We start from the raw sequence: 23,424 nt of genomic DNA, 5'->3' as shown, positions 1-23,424 counted from the left end.
ACGGTGTTTTGCACATTATTTAAAAGAGAAATGTTTTTATCAACTTTATCTTATTTTTTGCACGACCGCTATTTAATGAGCAACTTTCGTCCCTGATTGTACGGAGTAAAGTGGCTCTTTTTCCCCTCCTTGGGCAAAAAAACATAGCCAACACAACTCAACTTTTTTTCCCTTGGACAAAAAACGCGAGTGAAACGAGGCCCACGAGTGCCAAAAACGGCCCAATTTACACACGAACGAGTTGAATACAACGTTTCTTTGTTCGACGAGCCCCTTAAAGGAGGCAAATCGCTTAAAATCGTTAAAATTAGTTGACGTTTAGTTTTGACAAGTTGTGACATTTACCAAAATCCGTTCACACAGTGTGGAACAAAAAACGATATTTTTCCTCATTTTTGTAAACAGCGGGTGGAAATTTTAATTGCACTTGTAGCATGATCTATAACATGATCTATAACAATTATTTGCTTTAAAGTCAAACGCTTCAAAAATATCGAAAAAATTTAAGTGATGCGTTAATTTTGTTGTTCAGTGTATTTTCTCATTTCAGATTGATTTCGTCTTGTCCAGGAGTTTTTCCTTGTTTTAATTTATCTATGGCATGTGTCAATTCTGGCATTGTTATTAGGTCCGGGTCGTTTTCGTGTTCGTTTTCTTCTTGATTTTCCCTATTCTCCGTTTGTGTCCGTTAATTGTTCGAAATACTGTTTTCACCTGTCTAATATTTATTTTTTTTTTGTGGATAGAATGTTTCCCTCTTTGTTTTTTATATTTCTTAGTCTAGGTGGTTTCTTTCATTTTAATTGTTTCGGTTGTAGAATAATTTTTGATTTTCCAGATAGTTTTCTTTCATCTTATGTCCAAACTCTCCCCAGGTTTGTTTTCTCTCGTTTCCTGCATTAAGTTGTATGACTTCAGTTCTGGTGGCTTTATATTTCCTGTGATCTTCTTCCATTTTTGTCTGTATGTATTTATTTTTTTTTATTTTTTCTTTCCTTTAAGTTTTTAACTTTTCTTTGAATTTATATTTGATATTTCTGATATTCTACTTGCATTCTTTTTTTGCTGCAGTAAGAATTTTCTATTTAAGTTGGTTCCATCTATTTTCTATTGATGTATGTAATCTCCCTTCATTCTTCATTCTCTAAACTGTTCCACTGTGTTTGTTGGTATTTCTTTTTAATTTATTTTTTCTTTCTTTACATTTCTCTTCGTTTGCATAATGAGTAGGTAGTGCTTTTCATCTTTAAATTTTATTGTTCTGAATTGTGCTATTCTGGTGAACTTATGGCTAAATTTTGAGTTTGTTATGACAAGGTCATATGCTAGGAATATGTATGTTAGTCTTTCCCCATTATCGTTTTTCGTTTCCTCTCCATATGGTCCTCCAGATAGATACCTTTCAATTCCTGTGTTGACTCTGTCATTAATATCTCCCATAAGTATTTTGTTTCCACTTTTGCCTGTAATATTTGATCGAATTGATCTTTTTCTTCTTTTTCTGCATTATTTCTTTTACAAATTTGCCTTTTTTAAATTCTCCCTGGTCTCCATTCAGACTATTCTTCTCCATTTTTCCTGTTCGAAGTTATGCAACTCCACATCAGCGCGCACTTGCTGCTGCCGTGGTTGCCTAGCCCTCCGACGCCACCTGCACCGCCGGTTCCTCCGGAGCGGTCTCCAACTTCGCTCCCGTCCCACTTTCCACCTTCAATTTGCCGTTTCACCATGGCCGAAAGGTCGGTTTGGCGTGATGTAGCCCTCGCATCCCTATCGAACGTAGTCAAATATCTGTCGGTGTGTGTCGGTGGTGGGGATGCGTCCCACCCCTATACCGCGTCGTCTCGACGCCGACGTCGTCGTTCAGTCCAGTGTGCGGATGATGCACGCGTGCAACACAGTCGCTGCTCTCGGGCCGATAAAATCGACAATGTCGGAACGTAGCCGCCGCATCCCCGTCATCGTCCGCCGATGAAGGCCGCGACGCGTCGCGACGCTTCATCCCGACCGGACATCATGTAAATGAGACGGTCGCCGCCGTTCAAAAAAAATACCTTCACGCCAACACCTGTGCGCGCTGGGCCGCAGTTCGAAACGGAAAAACCATCCCCGTCGCACCGCCTCCACCAGGAACGCATCGCGGGGACGAGCTGAAAGGTAGATGACGTATTGCACGTTGAGTTTTTGTTGTTGTTGTTGTTGTGCTGGTCGATCGGCCGGAAATGGGGCGAAAAGAGGGTCGGCCGGAAATTGGCCGTTTTTTGATTTCGGGATTTGGAGGGATGGAAAGGAACGAGCCGTCACTCTATTACACCGTTCTGAACGCCCCAACCGCCAAATCCTTCGCTACAGCCCCGTGAAATTTCGCTCCGCCGTCACCAGTTAACGACACGGGGGCGGCACATCTTCGCATTTTTGCTCGTCGCGTTCATCACCCAAACAACCTCGAGACCAATCGATGGATGACGAACGGACAACTCAGGTCTCCTCACCGGACCTTTGCAATTATCGCCCTCGAGAAAGCGCCCCTTGTTTCTGCTGGTCCAGGTTGAAATTCTCGCGCGTAGGCGTTGCCCTTTGCTAAACACGTAAAGATTGCGTAGGTCAACGGAGATGCGTCGCGTCGGGTTCTAGGAGGTGGAAATAGTGGCACGATCTGCCCCTTTGCCGGGGGTGGAAAAAGTGACGTGCACCGTCCGACATCCGTTCCATCAACTGCCATCGTTCTTGGCGGATTAGATTGTCGAGTGAACTGCGGCTTTTTGCCCTTCGGTCGCGAATCAAATCAAACTTCGAAGCTCTAATCGAAACGAATAATGTCAACAGGACCAGTCCAGATAAGCCGAGTTACAGATAACACCGAAATAATACAAAACAAATAACAAACGTAAATGGTAATTCTGGCAGGATTTATTCATCGAGTTAGCACTTTTACCCCTCGGATTAATTTGGTGGATTGAACGGTGGAGCGTTCGAAATGAACCGCTAGTCTGCTAGAGGAAGATAAATAACGTCCAAGTTTATAAAATTATTGTTCTTTGTGGGGAAACAAAAATGAGAGAAACTCGTGGCGTGACGGATAGAGCGGTTAATAGATTGTGAAAAATGCCTCAGACCGAGCAACTAAAAATAATAAAGTGGTGAGACTAATATGTTTCCCGCTATTAATAGGACTCGCATCCACCTGAAAAGACATTCTGCATTCCGACCGTTCGTGATAAAACAAAACGAAATATTTGCTCGCATCCCTGCATAAAATGCACCACGAAAATGTATCCGGTAAAAATTCCTGCAATTTCGAGCTCCTGCACAGTGAGATTTCGAAGAGTCTCTTGGAATTTTTTTAATCTCTACACCTCCGAGTTTATTTTCTTACTCTACTCCCATTATTTTCTGTTTGCACTTCTTATTTTATATTTAGAGGTCTATTCCTGCCGCGCCGGTTGTTACGTTATTTATTAAGTCGTTCCATCCTCTGGAGGGAGCCGGAAAAAGGACTTTGCGCCCGTTAAACTGAATTAGTGACCTTCTTGTTCGCGAAATTCCCAATTAAAAGTATCGATTCTTCCGGGACCCGAGTTCGTTAAGTCTGCTAATAGCCTGTCAATTTGAAATTAAAAATCCCCAAATTATCGACCCCTCGTTTGCCGTCTCGGAATAATTAATAATCGGGGCCGAATCGAAGGGGTACCCCTCAAGCTTGCTTACTCTTTTTAAAATTCCTCGAGCGAATTTTTTCTTTCAAATTGTACGTGAAATATTACTTCTGGAATATCATCCAAAGAAGTTTAAAATTCCACAAAAATCCCTCATTTCTAGACCACTCAAATAAATCCAAAAGCTAAAAATTCCTCGTTTTGGAACACTCCAAAATGGGCTTCATTTCTAGATCAGAGCAATTCAGGAACAGGAACTCGGAAAAAATTACAAAAAAATCTTTTTTTAGACAACCCAAAATGGCCTTCATATTTGGACCAACGAAAATTGGACACATTTTTAAAAAATCTAAAACCCTTAACATCTAAACTGAGGTAATGTAATGATTTATTAGTAGTTTTTTTATTGGTAATTCACATTATGTGTTTTAAGGTGTTTTGTCAGTATTGAAAGTGTTTAGGGATTTTTTGGTGATCATATGTCCAATTTTTACGCTTGTTTACTCTTTTCGGTTTATTTAAGGATTTATTTGACGGATTTTTGTAGGATTTGGACGCATTTTCGGTGATTTTCCAACGATCATTTTCACGTGTCGAATTTTCCCCGGTCCAGAAGTAACATTTCGTGTACTACTCTTTTATCACGTTAAAAGTCTTAAAAAACATCAAAGCTCTTTCGGCACAAAAGCCCCGCAAATTATCTTTTTTTTCCGACTCTTTGCTCCTCTCTCGCGCCCACCCCTCGTCGACGAAGCGTTTCACTTAAGAATTTATTTAATAAATTCGTCGCGCTGGTGGAGCTAGATTTTTGTTGGGCCGTCTAAAAATAGTCGCGGGACGTTTATTTTCATACTTAGCTAGATTAAATAGGAACATAATGGGGGCGGAAATAAATCGATGAATATTTAAAGTGTGTTTTGATGATTTGTGTTGAAATGCGCAGTCACGGTTTTAAAGTTTTACGGCTTCCAAGGGTGAGCTTTATTTCTGGCGGCTGCTGAATTATTTATCGATTCGCGCATAGGTATGATAAAAACGTGCATTCTTTATTTTCGGACCTTCGTTATTTAAATTTTAAAAGGGTCGCCGTCCCCGAATGTCAACCGGTCAATCATGGAAGTCGCCCTTCTTGAAGGGGTGACATTTTGTCAAAACGTCACTTAAAATCAAAATTCTTTGCGACTAACTAAAGTCAACTGTGAAAAGATATTTCCGTAATTTTGGTTTATTGTAAAATTAAAATGTACAGTTTTGTAACAAAAGGAAAAGTAAGATTTGGTTCGTTGGCTCGCTTGAAGAGTTCACTTTTTCTTCACATACGACCTTTTGCCACCAACGATATCGTCTCTCTGCGACGTCTTGTTTAACTTTTTAGTTTCTTAATTAAAACCTTAGGGAAGCCGCAGGAATCAAGAGGAAAACACCAAGAAACTTTCGGATTTTCTTTATTTTATGCTTCCATCTTTCAAAAATGCCGCAAATTTACTGACTAACGTACAAGCACTAATTAGATAATGGAAGTAAAAAAAAGAAAATACGTAGCAGGAATTTTCCAGTACCTAAGTTGATAATAAATATTACTTTTAAATTATTCATGCATCATGATATTTTCACAGCTTTATGAAATTTCAACTTGTACAATTTTTACCAAAATGTGATACTGATAAATAATAATCATCCAGAAGAGATACAAATTTAATTTGTTTTATACCAAAGTCTATTTTTTCCTGGTAGGCGGATGCGCGCGCCATTTACGAAATCCTGCAACGAAATGCGACTTCCCTATTGGTTAGTGGAATAAAATAACCAATAGGGAGGTCGCATTTTGTTGCAGGATTCCGTAAATGGCGCGCGCATCCGCCTACCAGGAAAAAATACACTTTAGTCAGAAACTGTATAGAAAATTGTGAAGACTTCTGGGTCTCATTTCCACATTGACATCCAGCAAAATAAAATCCATCCACTTAAAATTCTATCAGAAATTCCTGATAAGAACTGAAAATCTCATAGGATTGTTGTTTAAAATAAAGTTGGTACAGGTTGCAAAGACACACTTGTCATTTGCTACAGCATTTTTTCAATATTTCTGAACCAAATAAAGGCACAAAGGGATCAGAAAATCATAGTTTGGATTGAATATTTTCTATATAAGTACAGTTTTGAAGTACATAATTTCAAATGACTAATGCCATAAAAGTGCTGTTGCAAATGACAAGTGTGTCTTTGCAACCTGTACCCACTTTACAACGTGATCAAGAATGACTGAATCTGTTGGTAACAATGAAAATTTGAATGATTTTGGTACCACTGTAATGTAAACGCATTTCCGGTTGTCAGCTTTGGCAGAGTTGACAGGCGAATTTGACGTTTACCATCAAAGGGTCATTTTTGTAATGGCATAAACTAAAATTGCATAAACATACCCGACATAATCTATTTTTTTTAAATGTCGTCAAATTAAAACGTCCGGTCAGTGCCAATTACGAAACAAAAAAACACCAATATTTTTCAATTGTTTCATTGTCAACAGACTCAGTCATTGTTGATCACGCTGTAACACCCGTGAGACACTCCTGCGAATTATGCAGACTGATTCACATAACTTTCCGACCCCAACGAAATTTAAATGCAGCCAGTAATAACGTTACTCAGTTATAACCTTTTTTGTTCGACACTGTCAGAATTTGAGAATTTTCGCCTGTGTGAACGGATTTTGATAAATGTCACCACTTGTCAAAACGAAACGTCAAGCTAATTTTAAAGATTTTAAGCGATTTGAAGCCTTCAAGGGGCTCGTCGAACAAAAAAAATGTTGTATTCAACTCGTTCGTGTGTAAATTGGGCTTTTTTGGCATGAGTGAGCCAGTTTAAAACGCGAGTGAAACGAGTCTAATTTACACAGGAACTCGTTAAATAAACTACTATTATTTACTATGAAATCTGGAGACACCTGGCATTATTGACAATCATTTGACAATTATTTATTCTTTTGTGTATAATTCTGCAATATTTTTTGATGTGTTCCAATGACGAAAGAATCGATATGATATTTATATGGTGAATGCTGCGTGCTTAGAAATTACACCAGACGTTTTATTGAGTCTTTTGTGAGCGCACTCATGTACAGTCGCGGAGAGAAAAAAGTAGGACAAGTTTTATTTAGCTAAAATTGAGTCGAGTAAACCGGGCATAATTTTAAAGCTTTAAAAAAAAAAAAATTGTCAAAAAAGCCATAAGACGATCATGGTACGTATTAGTGATGTATGTACATAGTTAAAGTGGGGATGTCTGAAAAAAAACTCAATATAAAGTTGCACTAAATAAGGACTAAGGGCCGACACTGACAAGGTAAACAGGAATTAATATGATAAAAATATGCAACACAAAATACATAATCTTATATTAGCGAAAAAACATTGTCCTACTTTTTTCAGTCCGCGACTGTATGTTTACAAAATAATGGACATCATTTTGAACATTAATTGCATTAAGTTATTTAATTGGTTTAATTTTGTTGAGTTGAGCTTTTTTCCATTTTACTGTTTTTTAAAATATTGTCAACTCCTGCTATTTTTAAATTTTTATAATTGAGACCTTTGTGAATGATGTCGAAACCAAACAAATTAAAAATTATTCATGTTTTTTAATCAAGTTATGAACGAGTAACGTATTACTGGCTGGATTTAAATTTCGTCAGGGTCGGAAAGTTATGTGAATCAGTCTGTATAAATGTAGTTTTCAGCAAATCGTCAAAATTCCTGCTTATATGAATTCACGAAACAAATTCATGTGCAGGAATTTGTCGCTCGTGCAACAAGATAAAATCAAGAATTTTGTCATTTTAAAAGGAACTTTATGAAAATCTAGTTTGTTACAGTAACAGGTTCGTGATAAAAAGTAACAACCTCGGTAACAACATATTATAAGCGAGGTATAAATTCCTGCCGAATAGTTTCAGCTAAGTGAATTTTTCTTCGTAAAAAGTCGCCGTTGAATAAATTTCGAACGAATAGTTTTAGCATTAGACGGGTTTTTGTTTAATTTTTATATAGAACTACAGAAAAATGCCCCACAAACCCGACTCCGCATAATTTTGATTTTTTCCGTTCGGTAAACGTTAATGGACGCTATTAAGAAACAAGAACCGTCTAAAGCGGTTTCGATTATGGCACGCCTTGTGAAAAAAAACAAAAAAATAGATTAAAAAACCCCACTGCAGTGTCTCGCAGGATGATCCCGAACAGCTTGCGAAATTCCCAAGCAACGCGGCGAGAATTTCAAATTCCTGCAAATTTCCACTGGAGGCGAGTCTATTTACTTAAGGGAGCGATAAATTTCGTATTTATTCAAGACGGAACACATTTCGTCCATTAAAAATTCATTTTTTTTTCGTACGACCGCCGCGCCGGTCACGTGTCTGCCGCCGCGTCGCTCCCGATTGGTCGACGTTTCGCACCTCGCAGGACGCCTCCAGTGTTGCCCCCTCTCGCAAATTCGCACACGCACCCCCTTCAAGCTCGTTTTCACTTTCGCAAATCCGCCCCTGCTCGCGGAACAAAATTAATAACGCGGGCCGATTTACATGAGGGGGCGGAAAGGCCCGGAGTCCATTTGTCTGCTCTTTCGGTGTTATGGATCGGGGGATTATTGTTTGTTTGCGTCATGGCCGATCCGGCGAACATTGTGCCCTCGGAGTCCGTTGATTTTTCTCCGGGGGCCGTCGTTGCTCGCTCTTAATCCGCCATTGTCTTCGGCGAACGAGTAGGACCCCGCGAATTGATCGATGGCGGCGAATGGGGGCGCGCTCCCGAAACTGCGTCTTGTTTACAACATCCGAGGAGAATCAACAGATTTAAGTTTGGCAACGTTTGACCGTGAAACTGAAACTTTCCGTATGAAAAACGGACGCAGCTTTTCGCGACGTAAACACCGACCGAAAGCTCAATGTGACGGCGTAAATCCAAACCTACCACCCCAACTCGTCAAAAACGGTACATTACCGATTTTTTTACCGCTTCCAACAGGATAGCGCGCGCGCTCACACCATAAAATTATACAAAGGTCATTGGAAAAGTTTGCAAGTCGGAAAGCAATCAGAAATGTTTCAGTGTACCTATTGTTTTTGTTATGTTATTGTATTTTGTTTTTTTCTTCTTCTTTATTTGTTCTCCACTGTTACATGGTATTGTTTGCCGTTAATAAACCTATTATTATTATTATTATTATTTAATATAAAAATTGAGTTTTTTTTTGTAGATTAAATTTTTTAAAACTGTTTATACGGTTGTAATCATTGTAATATTACAGTAGAAACAAAATACAAGTCAAAGCAATGGAAGCATGCTGATTCTTTGCCACCAAGAAGCTTATGAATAAATGTGGAATCCAAAAGAAATGTTCTCATTGATTTTCTTCCAAATGACACTAGCGAGATACTACTCTAGTAACCTTTTGGACCAACTAACATGAAAGAGTTTAGCAAAAAGACCACTTTCAACAAAGAAAAAAATTATGTGACACCAGGATAATGGCAGAGTCATCAAAATATCATTTGCATGGCAAAAATCGACCAACTGGAGCACATATTGGTCCCACATCCACCTTGTTCGCCTGATTTAATGCCGTTTGACTTCTAAATCTCTACATTTTGGGAAAGCAGACATCAGAAATGCTATAAAGCCAATGAAACATCGCTGCATACAGTGTGCATTGATTATATGGTCGTGAACTTTCCAAAATAACCATCGCAGCTACCCCTATATTCAGTTTTCGTGTCCGAACGCAAAGATCATCACCTTTGAACCGTCTGACAGGTCGAATGATGCATCCACAGAACCTGGAACGTTGTTTCTCCACGAAAAGGCTTTGCAAGCCGCTATATTCACGTAAACTTTTTAAATTATTACCCGAACGACGGCACGCAGCCCTCCCACGCGTAAAAATTATCAAAAGGGAAACAAAAAGACAAACAATAAAAATACGGCAATAAAAGGGCCCGGTTATAAATTAGGAACTTTATTCGGCACACACGTGGAAATTCTGTCCGTAAGTCGTACGTCGACCTTTATCTTTGACAAACACGCTAATACCTCCGAATGCAAAACCTGGTGGCTTTTGTATGTTTTATTTTTTGCGCACGGCTGTGATAAAGAATGATAAATCGTGACGAAGTGACAAACACGTTGCAATGTAACGGAATAAAATGAAGCTGTTTTGTGGGACAATTACCCGATAAACAAATAAAAAAAAGCCATGGACTACTTTGGTGCGTTTGAATTTATTGTGACGTTTACAAGCTGGAAAACACGCGACGCGATTGTTTTGACAGTTCGTAGAAGATTAAATTAAACTTATTACAAGGGAAATTATCCGGGGCCTAATTATTTTTTTTATTAAACCCCCCTATTTATCATGCGTAATTTACAAGTGTGTAATTAGGTTCCTGAGCCGGAGAGATAAATTATTCATGAGATTACATGCAAAGGCGTGGCGCATTTACCGCCGCCGTTTTGTACTCGTTTATTTTTGCCAGCAGGATTTAGGAGTCGCACAATTCCTGCACTTTTTCGTCGCCAAATTTTTCCTCGAGTCGGCCGCAAAGCTCCGATCGAGTTACCGACCGAGATTAACTTTCGAGTGACCCACCCCCGACGAATTCACCGCGGAAAATCGCCGCTTCTGCGACCGTCGTCGTTATTGAAATCGGCAAGAGCTTCCAAAAGCTCGGTCAATTATTCGAGCATCTGCTACGTGCCAAGTTTTAATACGCGGAGGCAGACATGCAGACGTCTGCCGACATTCATCATCGTTCGAGACAAGAAGCGGTGCATTAAAGTCATTACCGATCTAACAAACACCCACGCGAAGAATTTTCCGTGCAGAAGGCGACCGTCGACAACTTGACGCTTTGCGCCGCACCTCGGAATGTTTTTCACCTGCAACTCGCACTTTCGGAATCACCGATCGCAGAAAAGCGGAAGTGAACGTTGATTTATTTATAGCCGACGGAAAAACTCCAATCGGACGATAATCAATTCCATTTCTACCGCTGCGGGCTTAATTGACGTGTCGAAAGGTTACTCGCCGCCGCCAATGAGGATCGACCCTAAATGGCGGCAATTTTTTCGAGTACGACCACCTGTATCGACGTTTCCACGTCCACCATAAATTAAAATGGAAGAAAAATAACGCATTCAAGGTTGACAGATTTGTGTGCGTTCCGTGTTGGTAAACAAGTCCTCGTCCTAGACCTAGAGAGTCCTGAGGGTCGCAAAAAATCCACACAAACAGGACACCTCCTCTCGATCCACGAAAAAACGCCACGCCCTCTCACGTGACCAGACCGGAATCTTGTCAAACAAAGTGTACCACTGACACGATTTCCGAACGGTCGGTTTACCGATGCAAGTCGGTCATTAAAATCCAGTGGTCCTTGTTCTGGACGTTTAATTAACGGTAATGGTTCAGACGTGCCGGAAATTTACCACCCTTGTATCGCTCAGGTCTATTTGTCCGAAGCCGGTCCTGTGACACCCCGACGAATCGCTCCCGCCACACATTTAAATTGCTTTATCGCATCTGAGAGTTGTTTTTCGGGTTGAACAAACTCCGACCCGATCGAAATTCTCAAAACAGCAGATTCCTTCGTTCGTCTTGGGACTGGCGAGATAATGGAGGGCCGATAATAGAGCTGTAAATTCTGCTAGCGATGCTGACTCTCCGGAACGAAATTTTTCTGCAAGTGCGAACCTGTCAAAGTGGACGGTAAAAATGTCGTAAAACCGAGGCGCACAAGACAACACTTCATGGAAAAGAAGAGGGCGGCGACTTTGCAAATTGAACAACGCTTGACCTTATCCGTATCGTAAAATAACGAAAGCCAAGTCATCAGAACTTCATAAAATGTAAATTTGGTCTGGACGTCGATGGAAAGTGCACGAGTATTTTATGGCCGCCCGATAAATATTCGGACACATTGTGTGCAAAATGGCAGAGTTCGATCTTGAGCCACTGAAGAGCAAAGTAGATGAATTTTGTATTGGCCTGGATGTCAAAGATGCTGACACGAGTGTCCCTCGACAGAGGATGTTGGCGCAAAAAATATCCCAAACAAAGTCTCTTGCTGTATCGAGAACTCCAGACGCCATCAAGCACCACATCCGACAATTTTATTATTCATATTCTCATTTTATTTTCTCCTGCTGTAGATATTCGTAATCCAAGATGGCGCACTAAAACGTGTCCGGCGCATCCGCCATCTTTCAACCTGCACATTTTCTGACTGGTCTCCACTCTATAGCAAAACGGACCTACGCTTTTAATTATTTTTAGCACCCCTAGATTATATTAATTATTCGGAGGCAAATATATCACAGTATGCAGAAATTACTGGCGCATCCACCATTTTTGGTAGATCCAAATTTTTCCAAAATACACTCACCGGCACAAAAAACGACTCATTATGATTTCTTTAATAAATGATCTTGAAATTATATTTGTGCTTATTTTTCTTTATTATAGGTAAATTGGGACATTTTCAATGATCGGGAGTGCTATGGTCACCATGGCAACCGAATTGTTTTGTTTAAATAAATAATTAGAAAATTTGCGTTTTTCCACGTTGTGTTTTTGTCGGTTGATTTACGTGTTAAAAGATTTAATGTGACAATACGAGATACTAATTCAAAATGCTGTTCAAATTTTGGCAATTTTTCATAACATAAAATTTTTTCTGGAAAATTACTTTTTTTTTTTTTCATTAAAATTTTATTTGCTGTGTTTAATGTTTTGTTTGTCGGATATTCTTTGACAAAGAATAACTTAAATAACACTTATCAATACAACATGATATCAAAAAAATGTTCTAAGACAATGAATTACTTAATTATATTAATAAAATTCAAAGTGAATCTTTTTTGTGCCGGTCAGTGTATATTTCTTGCGGCAGTATTTAAAAAAGTTGTTATCTTTTGACAAATATTGTATGCCCAAAGTGAAGCAACAACAGAAGAAATTTAATGCCACAGAGACGGTGATGTTGCAAAAAAATTTCGTGTGCACGCGTCACTCTTTGCGTGGCTCGTGCGTGTCAACTTCCCACTTGTAAGAAATAACAGTACGGACGTGTCGCGTAAATTCACGATAAAAAATTTAATTGACTTTTGTAATTAGATTTGATTGAACTTGTTCGATTTCTCAACTTGCCGGTCCATGTTTCCGCCGGTGGTCTAATAATAGCTGCCATTTTCATCGACTTCCAAACGAAAATATTTTGAAATCGGCGTTTATTATCCGTCTCTTAATCGGCACACTCCTTGTTTATGCAGGCGAAAAACCGCACAAACACGTGCTCGTAATTCAACTTTTATTGCGAAAAGTGTTGAGAGCCCATGAATTTTGACGGGCGCCGTAAACGCCGCCATCGAACATTTTTAATAATTGCCATCCGATGCACTCCGGAAACGGTTCGACTCTCGACCTGGGGCCGGCACCCTCCGACTTTACCGCCCCCGACGGGGACTTGATTAATGCAATCGTCCCATAAAAATCGCCCCCCGGGCCGCCACTTCCATAACCCACGATGTCCGCTATTCATATTCGCGGACCTCGCCGGAAATGAGAAATGTGTTTCATCCCCCGTTCGTGTTTAACCGACACAACAAAAGCCGAACAAATTGTGGACTGGGGCGGTGAAATATGTCGGACGCACGACGGCCCCCGCCGATGAACACGTAAAAGTGACGCTTAAAGTTTCATTTCCTGCGAAGGGGGGGCGGTTGGTTTTGGTGGTTTTCGAGGACGCAACGTCGACAACTTCGACCCGATTGGATTGATATGCCGCGAACGCGACCAAGAAAAATCGACGGCGGCGCGGTCGGGGGTCGACCCCGGGGCTAATTGGGAAGTCTCGCAGAAATTGAATTATCTCGATTCTGACGAGGCTCGAGTCTTCCGCCGTGTTAAGACGGTCAGGAACAATCGATAGTCGAGGCGGCGGCGACGATTTCCCAACTGGAAAAGTCCGCCGCGTCGACATTTCCCTGTACACGGCGCGACTCTTGAAAACCTCACGAATCGTGCTCAGGAATAGGCCGTGGTATCCGGACCTCAATCGTCGACGAATTAGTTCGACTCTGAGCAACAAGTCGCGAATTAGTCCAAATAAAAGGCGAAAATATCAGCGACAATTGACCCTCTGATCGAGACTCGCAAGACTAACGAGAAAATAAGCCGCTGATGGATTACTTGCCTTGCCGAAAACAGTTTGTGACTGGATGGAAATGCGCCACCAGAAACAATCGATCAATCAAATTTAAAGCAAATCTGCGTCCAGGTGTTCCCGACTTGTTGGCTGAAATCCTCGACGGCGGTCAATAACGCGGCAATTTTTTTTTTTTTTTTTCATTAAACTGACAACGATGCGAAAGCTTAAAAGCATCCCCGGTCCCGCCGCTCATTTCCATGTCCCCGGTGGAATCAAGAGTCGATAAAAAAATTACGTGCGTTCCGTTCAATTCCGGGACGGCATTTTCGGCCACCGCCTTATTAGCAAGCGGAAAATGCAGCCGTCTCGCATGGAAATTCGCGTGATCGGAGACCGTCACCCAAAGGGGTTAGTGTAACGTATAAATTATGCAGCGCGTTTCCTGAGCCCGCATCGGAGAAACACCGCGAGAATGCGAACACATGTTTAGGGGCCCTGATAAATAGTTGACGGCGGTGCCCCGTTTGGGGCTGACTTTATTACGGCCGACGCACTTGCCAGTCCATCATAAGTTTACGGCACAAATTGAGACCTCACGGCTCACGTGACGGAGCGAAACAACTTCGAAGGGAAAAGTCAAAATTTGGAAAATTCCGGGGTCAACTAACTTGTTCCGCGTTGAAGAATAAAAAATATCGCTTTAGAGTCTAGACGGTTGTGGAACTGGTGGGGAAAAGTGAAAAATTCGCGGAAAAATTCAAAATTTGTGTTTTTCCGGTGCGATTGATTCTGGATTTGTCCGAGTGGAAACCGGTTCGGTTCGGAGAGTGACGTGCCAGGAAAACACGACGCAATACCGTTCACATAAATCCGCCACGTGACCGCCCCCGCCGCCCCCTCTCCCTCCCTTTAATCCCCAAATCGCGTATTCCATCTGGGAGCGCTCCAATTGTTCGCGTAAGAGAGCTTTACGATGCAAATGAAATCGGCTCGGTTTATTCCACTTTACTTCTTGTCGTCTGATACAAATCTTCCTGGTTTATTGTGACCCTCGTGCACACTCGCCTATACACGGGGGGAATGAAGAGAAAAACCGGCACCCACATAAATCAGCCGTCCCGGAGGACGCGGCCGGCCCCGCGGCGTCACCAACACGGTTACACCTCGCCCGTCAAACTCTGCCCGCTCTATCGACGTGGTGCGAAAGACGCCGCCCCCGACAAAAATCCGAAAGGCCGGGGGATCGTGTTCGGCGTCGCGCGAAACGGGCGAGAAGAGCCGGCGACAGCGTCTTCTTAACGCCGGCCGGGATAAACAGTCGTAAAGGCTCCGCTCCTCGATAAAGCTCCGGCCGAATCCGGACCGCAAAAGGAGGATGGTCTTGCCGGACACGGACGACGCGTTTAACGGCTTAAACCCGACCGGAAATGACGCAGGAGCTTTTTCGAGCGCACCCGCAAAAAATTAATTCATTCGGAAAAAAGGGCATTAGTGCCGGGCGGCGGCCACGGCTCGTTTCTCAGCTGACGTCAATGAGACCCTCCATTCTGCTTCTTACAATGAATAATAATAATAATAATAACAATAATAATGTATTAAATGGCGACACAAACCCTAGGAAAGTACATACTGTCATCGTTCGATCAGTGAGATGAAGCAACAACGGACGCGGTTATGATTTGGATGGGTAGCCGCAAAGGAAATCGCGCTCCCTTCATAACTTCATTATTTCATTTGGTATGAACAACTCCGACGAGGTACTTGATAGAAACATAAATAGATACATGCGGCCTCGATGCCGTGCCCCCTTTTTTATAACATGCAATAATGAAAAGGGGCGCAAACCGGTAATCTCGCACGTGTAATCGGCGCATCTTTACGCTAGTGCGTTAAATTAACGTTGCGCCTTTACCGCCTCACCACCTCTTGTGTTTCTCCCTCCGCCTCGCCGTCTCTTGTGTTTCTCCTTGTGCGAGCGTCCCTCGTCCCTGTGCGTCGACTTATAGAAATTTAATATCGCGACGAGTCCCTGTTCGTTCCTAAATTGTGAAATAAGATGTGTATCGCAGTTCCTGGAGCGAACGAATTGGATTATCGTCTTAAAACGGGGAAGAGGAAAAAAATCTCGGCAGACTCGCGGAAAGCATCGATCGGTCGTAACTCCTGATTTTCCACTCCGGTGTTGCATCCGAAGCGACTTAAAATTCAACCCGGACTCGTTCGACGTCACCGAGAAAAACGCCGACGTCGTTACGGACCCGCGATGGAAACCGTCTGGGGGAAAGTGAAAAACGTCAGACGGACTCAAACACCGCCAACACATCGGATTCGACGTCTCATTCTTCGGCTCTTTTTTGAATTATTGGCCGGCAAACGAGCGCCCAGAAAAGCCCCGATTTTCCGGCCGTAACAAAGGGCTTTTAGTAAATTAGAGCGTCAATACGGCCGGGCATCGGTGCGATCTTGGCGGGCCATTAATCAAATCGAACAAAGATTGGACATGTTCGAGCCGACAATCCGTTTCCTCCAAGAACCGCCGATAAAATCCGCACGTCTGCCGGACTTCGCCGCCGATTGCAGAAAGAAAAGCGAAGTGTCCGGTTGACCCGGACCACCCCCTGCGGTAATTATCGCGGAAAAAGTGAGAGGGCTGGTAATACGAAACTCGCCCCGTCCCCATTAATCACGTGGCCCTCCCGGGGTTGTTATCGGGGAGACGGACCGCTTTGATGTATAGGTTTCGAGTTGCCATCGCAATTAATAAAAGCGATTGCGTCCGTCTGCGTAGACGCGGAGGAAATATCGGTTTTTTCTCCTTGTCCGGAATTAATTGGAGAGATAATGTTCGGCGAGCGGCGGCGCTCGTTCTCCTCGATACAATTGCAATTTATTGCCAAGTAAAACTACAATGAAGCAAATTGAACCAGTTCGGGGAGCATGATTTGTGCACTAAACCGATTCGTTTATGGCACGTTGTGCAGTTTACGATGCACTCGGTGTACACTTCATACGGGAATGATCGATGGGGGTGTAATGAGGTTGGCGGCGCGCTTTGTGCAACGAAATGTCAATTCCGGTAAACGTCACCATCATCGAACCCATCACGCCGACTTTGTCAACCGCCCCCACAAAATCCGCCGGTGAAAATTCTACATTCTGACCGTCACCATCCATCGTGGTGGGAGAAAAGTGGCCGAGATTCTACCACCCCTCGACGGGACACTCGGTGGGAATTTTCCCCAAATTAACGACATCCTGGGTGGCTTTTATCGCAATTTGATCCTATCTCCACAGAAATATTAGGTGGAAACTTCACACGGAGATAACGCCGCCACCAACCGTAAAAATGGGCGCGTGCGGCGTCATCCCTTGAAATGATGCAGTGCCGCCGACCGTATTTTATTCATGCGCCGTCCTTACCGCAAACGTCAACCCTTTTCACTCACGCCACGTCTCCTAAATTATTTAAACAACTCCGACGACATCGGATACTTCTTCGCCTGCACCACACATTTTTACCAAATCTTCCAAGTCAGCGTTTACCATCACAGCGCGGGGACCTACAGGGTTATTACTTATTAGTATTACAAATGCTTCTTGTCATAGCTGTCCACGAAATTTGCCACCTACACTACATAGCGTACCTGTACTATCCTAATGGTAAAGTGTGATTTGATTAATTGGTTGCCTAAAAACAAGGGGCATCCCACGACAAATTTCGTCTGTTCATTTGTTAATAACAAAAACGGAGCACAAAAACGAATGTATTATTTAAAAAAAAAGTGTTAGCAGCCATTTTCGGGATGATTGAATATACTGTTCTTCACTTATTTTCAAAAATAATCTGATCGATATGCGGCAGCAAGGCCTAATTTCTTCGTGTAGCCCAACTACAAAGTTGTCAAATGCCAGATTTCCAAGTCCAGAAGAGGCGACAAATCTGTATGTTATAAATCGCGGCCAACTGCGACGAAGAAGCGCTTGTAATAACTTGGCGTTTCACTTTTATCGTAGTTTCATTGTTGTCTGCGGTTTGACACCCTCGGTGCGGCGACCGCGTAGTTTTTTGGGGGTGGGTTCGCGCTGCACTGCACCACCGGAGAGAATGCAATGCAAACCGTATCGATTCCGCGTAAAACGGTCCGAGCGGAAGTGATCTCTGCGATAAAGACCGTGTCGTTTCCGATCGAGGGATCGATCGCCGCCGATCGAAACCGTCTCGACGGGGCGATTCCGCTTCTAAAAATAACGACGGCGAGGTTAATTTATTCCGGCCCCGTCGAGATATTTCCTCGGTTCGAAATTTGCAGGAAAAATGCGACGGAACGCGCGATTCCGGAGGATTTATTCGCTTGCCTATGACGCCCGCCCACGCCGGACTTCTGATAAACAACGGATACAATAATATTATCGACGAGGCTCGTAAAAAAAAACGAAAGAAATTCGTAACCGGGGGAGGCAAATATTTCCGCAGTTCTGCCACAGTGGAAGCCCCACGGAGGCAGTCAATGCCCCCGGGACCATCGATTCGACCCGACCGGAATTCACTTGCATGGAAACGTTAATGGCGTAATGCAACATCTTGTTTCCAGGTTTGCAATCACGCACTACGAACACAATTCCCGGTTGACTGCCCCCTGCAGCGCCATCTGTCACGGGCTGACACCCACCCCCGACCCGCTTTGTCTTATCTATGGAAATAACGGCGGCGAAGATTCGCCCAAAAAATACACGTTCCTGCACGCGAAAGCTCCCTCATTGACCACCACTGTCGCCTAATTAGAACAAATACCGCAAGGTTTCCAATTAGGACCCCTGTTATTTCAAAACATTCTCGCCGCATTAACGGTTCAATCTCATTTAAAAATATGCCTTTTTTCGCAGAACCCTTTTAGCTGAAAGCTTTGGCGTCTCGTTATCGCCTCACAATTATCCCCACTGTAAATTCACCACAAACTCTGTTGTTTTATGAAGATTTTGTAATTCAGTAACGACATGCTCAGACGTATGGTGCGTCATTATTACACACTGCTCGCGTGGGTGCGATATTGAATTACATTGCAGACTGGATATCTCGAATATTTCATTTTATCACAATGATATATTGCGAATGCACTTTGACGTATCCATTTATCCGGTTGCAAATGGTCGGTCGAATACCACTCGAGTTTGCGACTTTCGAGTTTTCGATTTTTTAATCTCCTAAGTTTCGTGATTTACGGCGGTCGAGAATTTTACGAACGCCATTTGTTTATATTTAATTTTTCACTTTACGATATGATGCACGACACGATCGTAAAATCGAATAAACCGATGTTAGATTGCAGTAAAATTCTACTCAGCTTAAACGGTGCAGATATAACATGACATAACGCAGTTACTGTCGTTGAAAAATAGATACGAAATGTTTTACGTGGGTGGGAAGGATGAAAAGGGTGCGATTAAGGAGGAACAGTGAAATGGAAAAAGTGGAATGTCGAAATATTTTCCGTGAGATAATAAACAAGCAGGTAGTAACAATGCATGGAAAAAATTTAAAAAGCGATTTTGGAAGTTTACAATCTATAAAACGGATGACCTCACGACGCAAGTAGATATCTTCTGATCAAAATACACCGTTCCTTGGAAATGAGCGATAAATTTCGCGAATATTTTTTTAACCGGCCGTGCGGCTCTGCCGTAATTCACCGAAACATTCAAACCTGCCCGGTGATTAATTTCGCTCGCATCAGGGCCTCATTAAAATATTTACCGGCGGAATCAATAGACGGTGAATAATTTTACGTTCGACTTTCGAGGCAACGTAACGTCTGGATTCTGTTTCGCGGAAGAAATACGGAAAATTTGCGGATTTCCAAGAAATTTCCGCCGCATCGCAGCCAGTCCATCCTTTATTAAAATTTTAAGTGTTCCGAGCCGTCCCTTAAATTCTGAGGGATTTGCGTCAGAGCAAAAAAATAATTAAAATAATCAAACGGGAATCTCGGTCGACTTTCGAAAGAAACGACAAGGACAGGTTTGCGCGAGGGGAAACAATATGACGTGATCGGTGGAAGTTAAGTGGTGTAAAATGTCCGTAAAGAAAAATCGTATTGGGTCGATTGTGGAGTTAAAATTTTACGCTTTACGGAAGTATCAAATCGTGATGCTCGAAGAGTAAGCCAGTCTGAGATGCTTTGTAAATGAGCTGTTACCTCGAGAAGAAATTCTGCATCTACTTCTCTTACTATGGATTATGCGGGACAATTTCATACAAAATTGACTAACTTGAAAAATAAGGGAATTTCCGCAGGATTTCATGCATCCTTATTATTGTTATGCAAACAAGCAATACACGGAGTAGAAGAAAAGTTCTTCTATTTTTCATAATAACACAAAATTCTAGAATTCAATCTCATGCGAGTTGCTTTCTTTCTTGTAGATTTCCATGATATATTTTTTAAATTTGTCACTACATCTATTTTGGAAAAAATAAAGCCTTGGTTTATTACGTATCAACACACCCTTGTTTTCACCAAAATTTTAAAAAGTCCCAATTTTTTAAATTGAAATTTTGATTATTTTATTAAAAAATCAATAAGTTGCTCAAAAAATATGCTCAACAATTTTTTTTAAATATTGTTAACATTTCTATTTAATGACTTTGTGTATGATTGATTTAAAAAATTAGTGGAAAGTGTACAACGCGGTTCGTTGAAAAGAACTTCCTTTCTGAATGATTAAACACTCTTGTCTTCATGAAAACTTTCCGGAAAACAACAAAATTAAAAACCGATACACGAGCGAGTCAAAACTCAACTCCGGTGTTCGCGAGACCAAAAAAGAAAAATCTCGATCGAACAATTGACGATTATTGCACCGCATCAAGCAGCGCAGTCAGTTTTTCCGGGTAAATGAATTCGGCGTTTTATCAGGAATCGGTATCGGACCGAAATCGGTAATATTCGATAATGACTGCGACTGTAACGTGATATTTATCAAACCGAGCTCCCCGTTCCGTCTGATTCAAGAAATGCCGTTCGGCAGCGTGATCCGACGTTTCGAATTAATCACAACTCGAAACAGTTGGAAAATTCAGCCATCTTGACATCGTATTTTTCCGCGCGTTATTTTGATCTGGTCTGGTTAACGGGACGTCTCACGACGCCAATAACACCGGAATCGGCATCTAAATTCGCCGTTTGTTCGAACACCCCTTAATGAGGCTCCGGTTCCCACTTAGAACTCACAGATTGGCTCCGGAGAAGAACCGAACACATTTAACCCAAATTCATGTGTGATATCGTCGTCATACACTCGGCTAAATTTGAAATCAATATCCTTTTATACGGCATCATCTGATTGTGAAGCGGCCGTCCCCGATCCGGGCTCCGGTATTCCAGGAGCGCTTTTTCACCCCACATGGGGAAAAAACTAGCGAACGGTGGTCGTGTTCGATCCGACAACGAGGGACATTCATCATCGAAATAATGACAGTTTTGTCTCGACGTATCGCGTTTTGCATCGTCCGCAAGATGAATCGGGCTTTCGTCCGTGTCTCATCCCGTTACTGGCGAATGAAAGATGATTCGGGGGCCACATTCGATACAATAATAACCTCTGCCGGAATCGATCCGGATATTATTCCCATCACCGTCGACAACGAAAAAAGCCGCGCGGTCATTAAAACTTCCACCACTTGGAATTAGTGATGGTATAAATCACCATGATGGATGAAGTCACCCGTTCGATCTTGCCCCTCTCATGAAATATGTAACGCACCAGACGAAAAACCAGGACCGTACCGAACTTAATTCCGTCTAATTCAAATCCCGACACTCCCCCGGGTCGCCTCCTGATGTATTCGGCGGCGGCGTGAATAAATCAGCGGAGGATGGCGTGTGACGGTGCCGTTCGGTCTGACACGCCACCGCCGCGACGGTACCGCCGCGGTACCGAAGTCCCCGATAATTAGTCCGCACTGGCGCAAAAATGAATTTTTAACGCGCCGCACGAATTAAAAACGCCGGGGGTGGTGCCTTGAACCGGTGCCAAAAAAATTCATTCATGGGGGATGGGCGACGTCGACGAGAAACGGAGAACGAAAACGGACACAATTTCGGACAGTTCGAGTCTTTTTTAGTCGTCCTGCAGGCGATTCGACGCGGTCGTTCCCGGAACGCTCTGCAAGCTAACTGCAAACACGAGAAGACTTTCAAATGTAACCAAATGCAACTAAATCACTTGGTGCACTTGTTTGCCAAGCGCTCGAATATTTTTCAAAGCAATATCCGGAGATTCGATTTATTCGTTTCCAACGGAAAAATCTACAAACCGCATCATTTTCGATGCGATTAAATGGAGTACATCCGTTTTTAGTAAAAACCCCTACCCACAACAACCACTAAAATTGTCATTTATTATTAGCAACATCGATGCAATTCAATCTGCGCTAAAAGCGAGGTTTTATGTTTGTCGTTTTATTGTGCATTCTGCATCATTTCCCGCGTCCCTTTTTACAATTTTCCCTTGAACACATTTAACGGGTGTTCAAGAATTAGTACATTTGCACAACCTAAATCTGAATAAAATATCAAGTGTGTTTTCAAAAGACAAAAATGCATCGACTCCTCTCGAAACGATTAGTTTCTGAACGCCCGTTATTAGATTTCTCCGATATGATCCCTGTAGCGCGGACCAGTTCGTTTCGAATTTGATCTTTTCGAAAGGCGTCTTTGTTGTTTCGCCTCCCTAGCGCCCGCACCTTTCAAGAAAATGAATCCGGGGGTTGCGACCCCAAAGTTGCATAATTAAGCGGTCCGCTTATCGTCGCCGAAGAAATAATTTTCATTAAAACCGTGGCTTCGCAACGGCACTGTTAATAGACAACCTCCAGGATTAGGGACGAAATCCGGGAAAGTTGAGGCCCCGACTAGGTTACTAATTCTAAAACACGACAGTTTAAAGGGCAACGACTTGACGGTGTTGGGCGTAATGAAAAACATGAATTACAATGCCGAGATTTATTGAGTTTCGGAGTCTACAAGAAAATGATGGATGAATTTCGACTGCTGTGTTCGTTTCTTATACTAAAGGTTGGAGAACTAACCCCAGAGGGCTCCATGGCCGATGGCACCGTGACCGAGGCCGAGGCCCAGGGTGGGACCGACGGCGATGGCTGGGCCGGCGGTGATGATTCCAGGGACGGCGATGCCGCTGGGGTAGGCCGACGCTGCGGCGAAGATGGCGACGAGGGCCAAGATCAAGTATTTGAACATTTTGATTTGTTTGTTTGGAGCTGCTCGAACTGTTTGAGCTGTTTGACGCTGGGAGGAGAACGCTCGCTATTTATAAGGATTTGCGAATCGTTAAAAATTGGAAAATATATGTTCACAATTGTCGAATGATCGAAAAAATGCAAAATTTATCATGATGCAATTTATGTGGGGATTACGGCAGGCTCAGTTAATTGTTGAGTCGAAGAAGGAGAACATGCATAGAGAAATTTGCATTTTAGAGCCCACAGAAAACTAGTTGTCCTACAGCGCGTTATCCATAATCCCGATTCCCCTATTTGTCGAAACT

The 23,424-nt window shown here is 42.5% G+C and overlaps 2 protein-coding genes across 3 annotated transcripts in view; one reads left to right on the top strand and one right to left on the bottom strand.

Moving 5' to 3' along the window:
• LOC138132331 (uncharacterized) overlaps positions 1-23,424 on the bottom strand; it is a 94,638-nt gene that overhangs the window by 34,089 nt on the left and 37,125 nt on the right. The gene's annotated exons all lie outside the window — the stretch shown is intronic.
• LOC138132317 (CD63 antigen-like) overlaps positions 1,865-23,424 on the top strand; it is a 51,457-nt gene continuing 29,897 nt past the window's right edge. For both annotated transcript variants that reach the window (XM_069049803.1, XM_069049802.1), the window contains exon 1: positions 1,865-2,157. The gene's annotated coding sequence lies outside the window, so the exon portion shown is untranslated. The remainder of the gene's footprint in view (positions 2,158-23,424) is intronic.

Source organism: Tenebrio molitor, chromosome 5, assembly GCF_963966145.1.
Source record: "Tenebrio molitor chromosome 5, icTenMoli1.1, whole genome shotgun sequence".
NCBI lineage: Eukaryota > Metazoa > Arthropoda > Insecta > Coleoptera > Tenebrionidae > Tenebrio > Tenebrio molitor.
This window is presented reverse-complemented; position numbering and strand designations above follow the sequence as displayed.